Source organism: Manacus vitellinus, unplaced genomic scaffold (genome assembly GCF_001715985.3).
Source record: "Manacus vitellinus isolate BGI_N305 unplaced genomic scaffold, ASM171598v3 scaffold_19_pilon, whole genome shotgun sequence".
Lineage (NCBI taxonomy): Eukaryota > Metazoa > Chordata > Aves > Passeriformes > Pipridae > Manacus > Manacus vitellinus.
Window position 1 is genome coordinate 12,449,211 of NW_021939395.1, and position 7,462 is coordinate 12,456,672.

Genomic DNA, 7,462 nt, shown 5'->3' on the forward strand with positions numbered 1-7,462 from the left:
CCTGGGATAGGCACAGCCCTATGCACCCCTCTCCAGCACCACGTGCTGTTGGGAAGCTCAGCACCCACCCTGGGCAAGGGAGGTGCCCCAGGGCAGTGCCATGGGCAGGGAGCCATGTGTGGTTAATGGTTGATGGAGGAAGTTTCTGTTCTGATATCACAGCCACCTGCCATATTTGCAGTAACTGGTCACCCCTGTGCTACTGATGGCGTGGCAGTGGCTGCACATCAGCTACCCTAGCCTGGCCCAGGGACAGAACCCTGTCCCCAGCCTGATGGCCTTTCCTGATTGCTTCTGTGCCTGTGCCAGCAACTGCAGGGACCAGTGTCAGAGCCAGGTTTGCAGGCAGCATGGGGCTGGGATGCTTTTTGGAGAATTAGCTGTACTAGGCTGAAATTACCTGTTGGAAGACAGTGCCTGCCTCTGAGCTTAGGGGTGGCACTGCTAGCGGACAGCCTGGCAGGGGATAGGAGGAGGCATGACCACAGCTGCTATAAATAGGGAAGTGCCATGTGTCAGGCAGCCCTGGAGGCAGCGGCTCAGGATCCTGAAGGGTAGCAAGAGCTCATCTTGCTCTGGTAACAATGGATTTCTAGAGATCTCTGAGCACTTGGGGTACTACTGCTTTTAACGCAAGTGTCCAAAATCCCTGACCAAACCTGTGCCAGGGACAGGGAAAACCCCCGGGAGCCTGAGGTAGCTCCAGTTCACTCCTCCCAATGCACACACACTAGGATCAACAGCCAAGAAAACCTCAAAATCCACCCCAAACCTGATGAAACCCACACTCGGCTCTGGAGAGGTGGTGCAAAGGCCAAGCCTGCATCGATGGGCATTCTGCTGTGCCTGGGCTCAGGTTACAAGTGAGTGACTGGCCCTTTGCCCACACAGATGACCAGACAGGGTGCAGCTGGAGACCCTCTGCCAGGGCCATGGGGACCCCCCAGGCAGCACCAGTGGGGACCCGCAGCAGCCATTCTCGTTTCCTTGGTGACTGTTGCCAGGTGAGAAACTCTAAGGCAGAATTTATTATCTTGGTGGATAAATGAAGATGTTCCTCACCAGCGCTATGCCCGGACTGTGCCCCGGCACGGTGCTGGGCTGGACACTCCGGTGCCACCAGGAGCCCCTGAGGGGGGGCTGTGCCTGAGGTGCTGGGGCTGCCTGGCCCCTGGCATCGCTCCCCAGAAGGTGGCACGTGCTTTGGGGCTATTTCTGCCTGCTGGAGTGTCGCAGGCGAGGGAATGAGACGAAACCACAGGGACCGTGGAGAAGCGCAGATGGACGCGGGCTGGCGGGCTGCCCTGCCTCGGCTTCCCTAGACCCCGTGAGTACGTGCCCGAGCCGGCATCGGGCGCACTGGGAACCCTGCTTGACACCCCTGGGGTAAAAGGCAGAGTGGGAGGGATGGCTGGGAAGCTTTCACGTGGGGAATGATGGTTTGCAAGGGAACGTGATGGGCAGCGCAGAGCTATAGGGGCTTATAGGGGCTGACCACAGCCTTTACTGAGGGCCTTGAGCTGGGGTGACACCAGAGACAAGGTGATGGCAAAGACCAAAAAGTCACAGCGGAAATATTAGCAAGCTGTTCTGCTTTACTTGGAGCTGCATCAACTCTGCCTAGAAAGGGATCTGTGGGGGGCAAGGTCACTCATAGGCTTTGAGGAGAGACTCATCTTTCTATTTAACATACTGTCTGACAGCACACTGAGGTGGTAGATATGCAAACAACCGCTTTGTCCCTTTAAATCCCAGCATGGCACTGGTGACTAACGATAACCCTGGATCATACCAGCTCCTAAATCCCAAGAGCTAATTACAGGCAAACACCCCACAGTCAGGCTGGGAACACAAGATAATTACAGCCTGTGACATAGAGACCTGTTGGTGAGGAATTGGGGCACCAGGCAGGTTTGCTGGCGTAGTACCAAGGAGCATGGATGGTTTGCGTCCCACTGCCAGCAACCATTCCACAAGCTATTTTGGGTAAGGGAGATTGTTTTTCCAGAGCATTCTTTGCTCTCCCACACCAGTACCATCACCCTGTGTCAGATGCAGAAGCAAGCAGGAAATGTGCAGGGAGCTGTTTGCTCTTCACCCAATTTCTGGCAGGGTGCTTTCCCAGCCAAAGCACACACAAATTCCTGGGAGAGGTTTGGATTTGAGCACTCTCTTTACTCTGCTCCCTGCTGCAAGACAAGCTGCCAGCTTGCTCCTGTGCCGTATACACAGCTCTAGGAAGCCTCTGTGATGGCTACAAGCCCTATCTGGGTTTCTATAATGGTTTTGCTGAGAGCATTACAGTGCTCCTTCTGCTTTCCCGCATGGGGAATAGGAGAGTGTAAACCAATCCTCCTGCCTGCCAGAATGCCTGGGCAGACACAGGCAGCCTGGCTGGGTTATAACACTGTCAGGGCTGTATACTCTTACAGCAGGGGGGACCCAGGGGGAATCAGTCAATTAAAGGTAATTTTAACCCTTCCTGCCTGGTTTAGTGTTACAGCATTACCTGCTGCCTGAGCTGGGACTGTAGCCAAGGAGGCGTGACTTCAAAATGTGTATTTATAGCAAAGACCTATAAATGCATCCAAAGGTAACTCTGCTTTCTTGTTAAAGAATTGAAGCTGTGAGGCAGCAGTTACATGGCCCATGCTCTGCAGGCAGGCATCCTGGCTCTGGCAGCCCAGTGTCTGGATCCCAGTGGGCTCAGCACAGCTTCCAGTGAGATTTAGAGAGATGAGGTCCTCAGCACAAGCATCTGTTTTTCTCCCAGGAGGACCAGGGACCGAAGCTGGGTGAGGAACTGAAGTGGTAAAAGCAGTCACATGATGAAGCGACTGGAATAAATATTTCCCCAGCCGGAAACTATTCCACAGACTGCTGGGGCAGGAAAAAATACAGCTGGGCTACTGAGAAAGCAATGCAAAATCCAAACAGTTTAGCCCGTGGAAACCAGTCATTTGCAAAGCTATTTCCAAACTAAGTAAAAAATTCCTAGCTCATGGATTCCTCAGAATCTCCCAACCCTGCTAGTCAGGATGGAGTGGCTGCACTGAGGGGGACACAACTGTGTCCCCTGCTCACAGCATGTCAGGTGGGGGGCACTTTTTGATTTCCACTTCATCCAGCACACTGGGTGTTTGGGAGATCAACACATTCCCAGCATCGCCCCACGCGGCAGCAGCTGAATGTTTAATCCCCTGCACAGATCGTGTTCCTGAGGTGGTTTCAGATCTGAAGCAGGGAAGCTTGGCCATCCCCACACCCCGAGCAGCTGCCTCCACCTCTGTGTGCAGAGCTATATTTGGAAAGGCAGCAGTGTGCTCTTGGCATGTCCCAACAAGCACCCTGGGAGCGATGTCTGCTCCAGGTCCTAGTGCAGTGAGGAGAGGAGAGGAGAGCTTGGGGAGCATGCTGGCAGCTCTCCCCACCTGGGCTCTTTAAGAGCTCTGGCTCAGAGCTCCCTGCCTTTTCCAAACAGCTTTTCTCTTCTCCTTTTACAGGAGCTGAGCCACCAGACAGGCATGTGTAAAGCAGACATGGCTATTTCGAGAGTGAGAGCTGGTGAAGGAGCCTGTTCCCACCCCACATCCACAATCCTGCACACAAATACCCTGGCACATCCGCAGGCATCCAAGGGGCTGGAAAAGCTGCACAGCAAACCCTGCATTTCCCACAGTGGGTGGCCACCACAGCCACTGCCCTTTGTGCAACGCGTGTTGTGTGAACACTGGGATTAAAAATAATAATAGAGGCTGGGATTAAGATATTAATGAAGCTGGGAAGCTCTCCAAGACAGGGCAGACACTTGTGGAGACAGGAGAATTGACATCCACACATGGTGGTAGGACTCCAGCCAGTGCCTTGGGCATTCACAGGTAGAGGGAGACTCCTGAATGCTGATGCCTGCAGAAAAACATGAGGAAGGGACTCAGGTGACACTGTGCCACTCTTGTGCAGGGAAAATTGGTTTCTCCTTCCCTCTGCCTTTTTCTCCAGCTCCAGCTCCTGACAGTGAGGTTTGGAAAAAACATGAGCTTCTAGAAGCTTCTGTAACAGAAGTAACATGCAACCCACCTAAACTCCTCAATTTCCTAAGTGGTCCTAGAGATCATAGAACCACAGAATCATTAAGGTTGGGAAGATCCTCTAAGATCATTGAGTACAACAATTAACCCAGCACTGTAAAGTTTACCATTAAACCATACCCCCAAGTGCCACATCTAGAGGTTTTTTGAGCACTTTCAGGGATGGTGACTCCACCACTTCCCTGGGGAGTCTGTTCCAAGGTCTGACCATCCTTTCAGTGAAGATTTGTTTCCTAGTATCCAATCTAAACCTTCTCTGCTACAGCTTGAGGCCATTTCCTCTTGTCCTGTAGCTTGTTACTTGGGAAAGAGAGCGACCCCCACCTGGCTACAACCTCCTTTCAGGTAGTTGTGAAGAGCAATAAAAGCTCCCCTGAGCCCCCTTTTCTCCAGGCAGAGTCCCCCCAGCTCCCTCAGCCTTTCTTCATCAGACTTACCCTCTAGACCCTTCACTGGCTTTGTTGCCCTTCTCTGGACATGCTCTAGTCCCTCAATGTCTTACTTGAAGTGGGGGGCCCAAAACTGACCATGGGATTTGAGGTGAGACCTCAGCAGTGCCCAGTACAGGGGGACAATCATTGTCCTCATCCTGCTGCTGCTCTATTGGTGATACAGGCAGATGAGAAGCCAGAACAGTCCCCCTCTGTTTGGTACCTTGAGTTATATCCTGATGGGCACTTCCAGGGCAGTTTCACATCATCTCGGATGTCACTTAATGGCATGAAGCTGCATCAGGGTAGGTTTAGGTTAGATATCAGATAGATATCTTCACCCAGAAAGTGGTCAGGTGTTGGAACAGGCTTCCCAGGGAAGTGGTCACAGCACCAGGCCTGACAGAGCTCAAGAAGCATTTGGACAACGTTCTTAGTCACATGGTGTGATTCTGGGGGCTGTCCTGTGAAGGGCCAGTAGTTGGACTCGATGATCATAGTGGGTCCTTTCCAACTCAGCATATTCTATGATTCCACATCACTTCATCTCTGCCAGCCCGGGGGCTGTTCCACTCCTGGGAGGACTCAGAACAAGGGTCAGCCAGCAGGCACCCAGGATCCAGCCACTGAACATAGGAACAACGGGGTAGGACACCCCCAGTGCCCTGCTGGCTTGTGACAGCCCTGGGTCAGGCAGTTGCTCTGTGACAGTGGTGTCCCAGGGTGTCTGTGCAGCCCCAGCCGTGCTGGGCTCGCAGGCGGAGGTGTAGGCGTGGAGCTGGCAGGGACAGGGAGTGGCAGGGCAGTGGGACAGGATCCCTGGCTGATGCTATCTGTGACACAGATCACTTTTATGGCCTATCTGCTGTTTACAGTGCTGAGCTGTGGACAGGTGGGGTCAGGCTGCAGAGGTGACTCACGACGTGAACAGCCCGCTGCCTCTTCGTGCTTGGGTCAGAAAATAGGATAATAACTGGTATGGGGAGTGCTGTGATGCTTTGTCTCTCCATTCCTCTTGATGGCTGCTGGGGTTTATGGATACAGGACTGGAATTCTTGCCTGCTTAAACAATTGCTCTCAAGTATTTCATCACGAAGCAGGGGAAATTAAAAATACGATGAGTCGAAGCACAGGCGTTGCTCTGCTGAGGGCTTGGTGACCTGCCAGGCTCCTGGGGAATGCTTTTAATTTGGGTAAGTGGAAGTTTCATAAATGGTACAAAGGGCGCATTGCTCTTGCTGCTCATACAGAGCTGTGGGTGCAGCTGGCAGCACCGCATGATGTGCCACCACTGGCTGAGCACCCAGCTGGGCACAGCTGCTGCTGTGCACAGCTCCCACCCCAGCTGGCCTCTGGCTGGTGGCAGGCTCCTCCTGTGTTTTAGACACATCCCTTCACACTCTGGAGGTTTTTTTTGGAGAGGTTGTTTTCCAAAAACAGCTTGAAAATATGTAACTATCATACCAGAACTGAGCTGTCACGTAGATCTCCCATCCCTGCTGGTCAGACCAGTCCCTATGAGCTCATGGGGTTTGTGGTTTCCTGAAGCAGCTGTCCATCCTTGGAAGGAAAAGCAATGAGCAGCTGCAGAGACAGGGATTGCTTCTGTGTGGGAATTTCTCTTGGGGGAGACACGGCCTCCAAGGCCTCAGGTGGTTTTATTCCCAGCTCTGCTGCTGATAAGACCAAAAGCCCTGGTAATGCTTCCAGCCTGGTAAAACGGGAAAAACTTTTGTGCATGGGGTTTGGGAGTTTTTGTGCTTTTGGCTTGCATGGGGAAGGTGAGTGGACACAGTTTTTCTGTTGCTAGCATGGGCATCTCCTTGTGAGCTGGCCTGGCTGATGAGGGATGAGCACTAAGTGACTTTTAAAAGTTACCTAAAAACTCCTGGTCTGCCTAAACCAGGAAAAACTGACCAATGTCAAACACTCTTTGTCTTGTCCCATCTCTTCCAGCCAGCCAGTGTGTGCACAGGCTGGACTGAGGGATCTGTCAGGCAGTGGGTGCTTGGGCAAAACAGTGGGTGTGCATCCCTGCCCGTGTCCACACTGATGCTCATGGGGAAAAGGTGGGCAGGGCTGGTGCTGGGGGCACTGTGTGTGTTGGGCAGAGCAGGGACCACCATGGCCATCGAGGTGGGGAGCAGCCCACACAGCCTTGTGTTCCCACCACTGTACAGGTGACCAAAGTGGGACAGACAAGAGGGATGTAGGGCTGAGTGGTGGGCTCAGCGATGGGAGGTTTGGCTCTGTCAGCAAGTCCATATAACCCATCACTCTGAAGGTGGGATCCTTGAAGTTGATGAGAAAAGCAGTCTGTTGCTCATCTGTAGGCCAAGGTGGTCTTCACTACATCTTACCTGGAGGCAGCAGCATTCAGGATACAGGAGCCACATCTCCCCTGTAACATCCAACCCAAATCTTGATACAGACTCCAGCTGCCTGCCAGACCTGAAGGGGTGTCCCTGCCACAGCTTGGCTTGTGAGATACCAAGACGCTCCCTCCCTTGGCAATACCCCTCCTCCCACATGCTGCCCCACATGGCACAGGGCCACAGGCTGGAGGGTGGCCCGGCCTGGCCCCACATACCCTTCCCAGGGCTGGAGATTGGGTCAGGCCCCAGAGCTGGGGTCAGGCCCCAGATCTGAGGCAGCAGTGGGTACAGGCAGCTCTTTGGCAGCTGGCTGATGCAGGCAGGGCTGGCACCCACGCTGGCATCCCCTCCTGCCCTACAGTGGGACCCTGCTGTCCCTGGAGCTGCCTGACAATTCTTCCCTGGAGGGACCCTGCATGTTACTGCATCTTGGGATGTTGGTAGCTGCCAAGACATGATTGGGTCAGGATTTGACTGAGAGGTCCTGAGGAGGACCCCAGAGACCCCAGAGCACATGCAAGTTGTAGCATGGGGGTTGACAGGGCTATAGCTGGGGGAATGGGAGTCC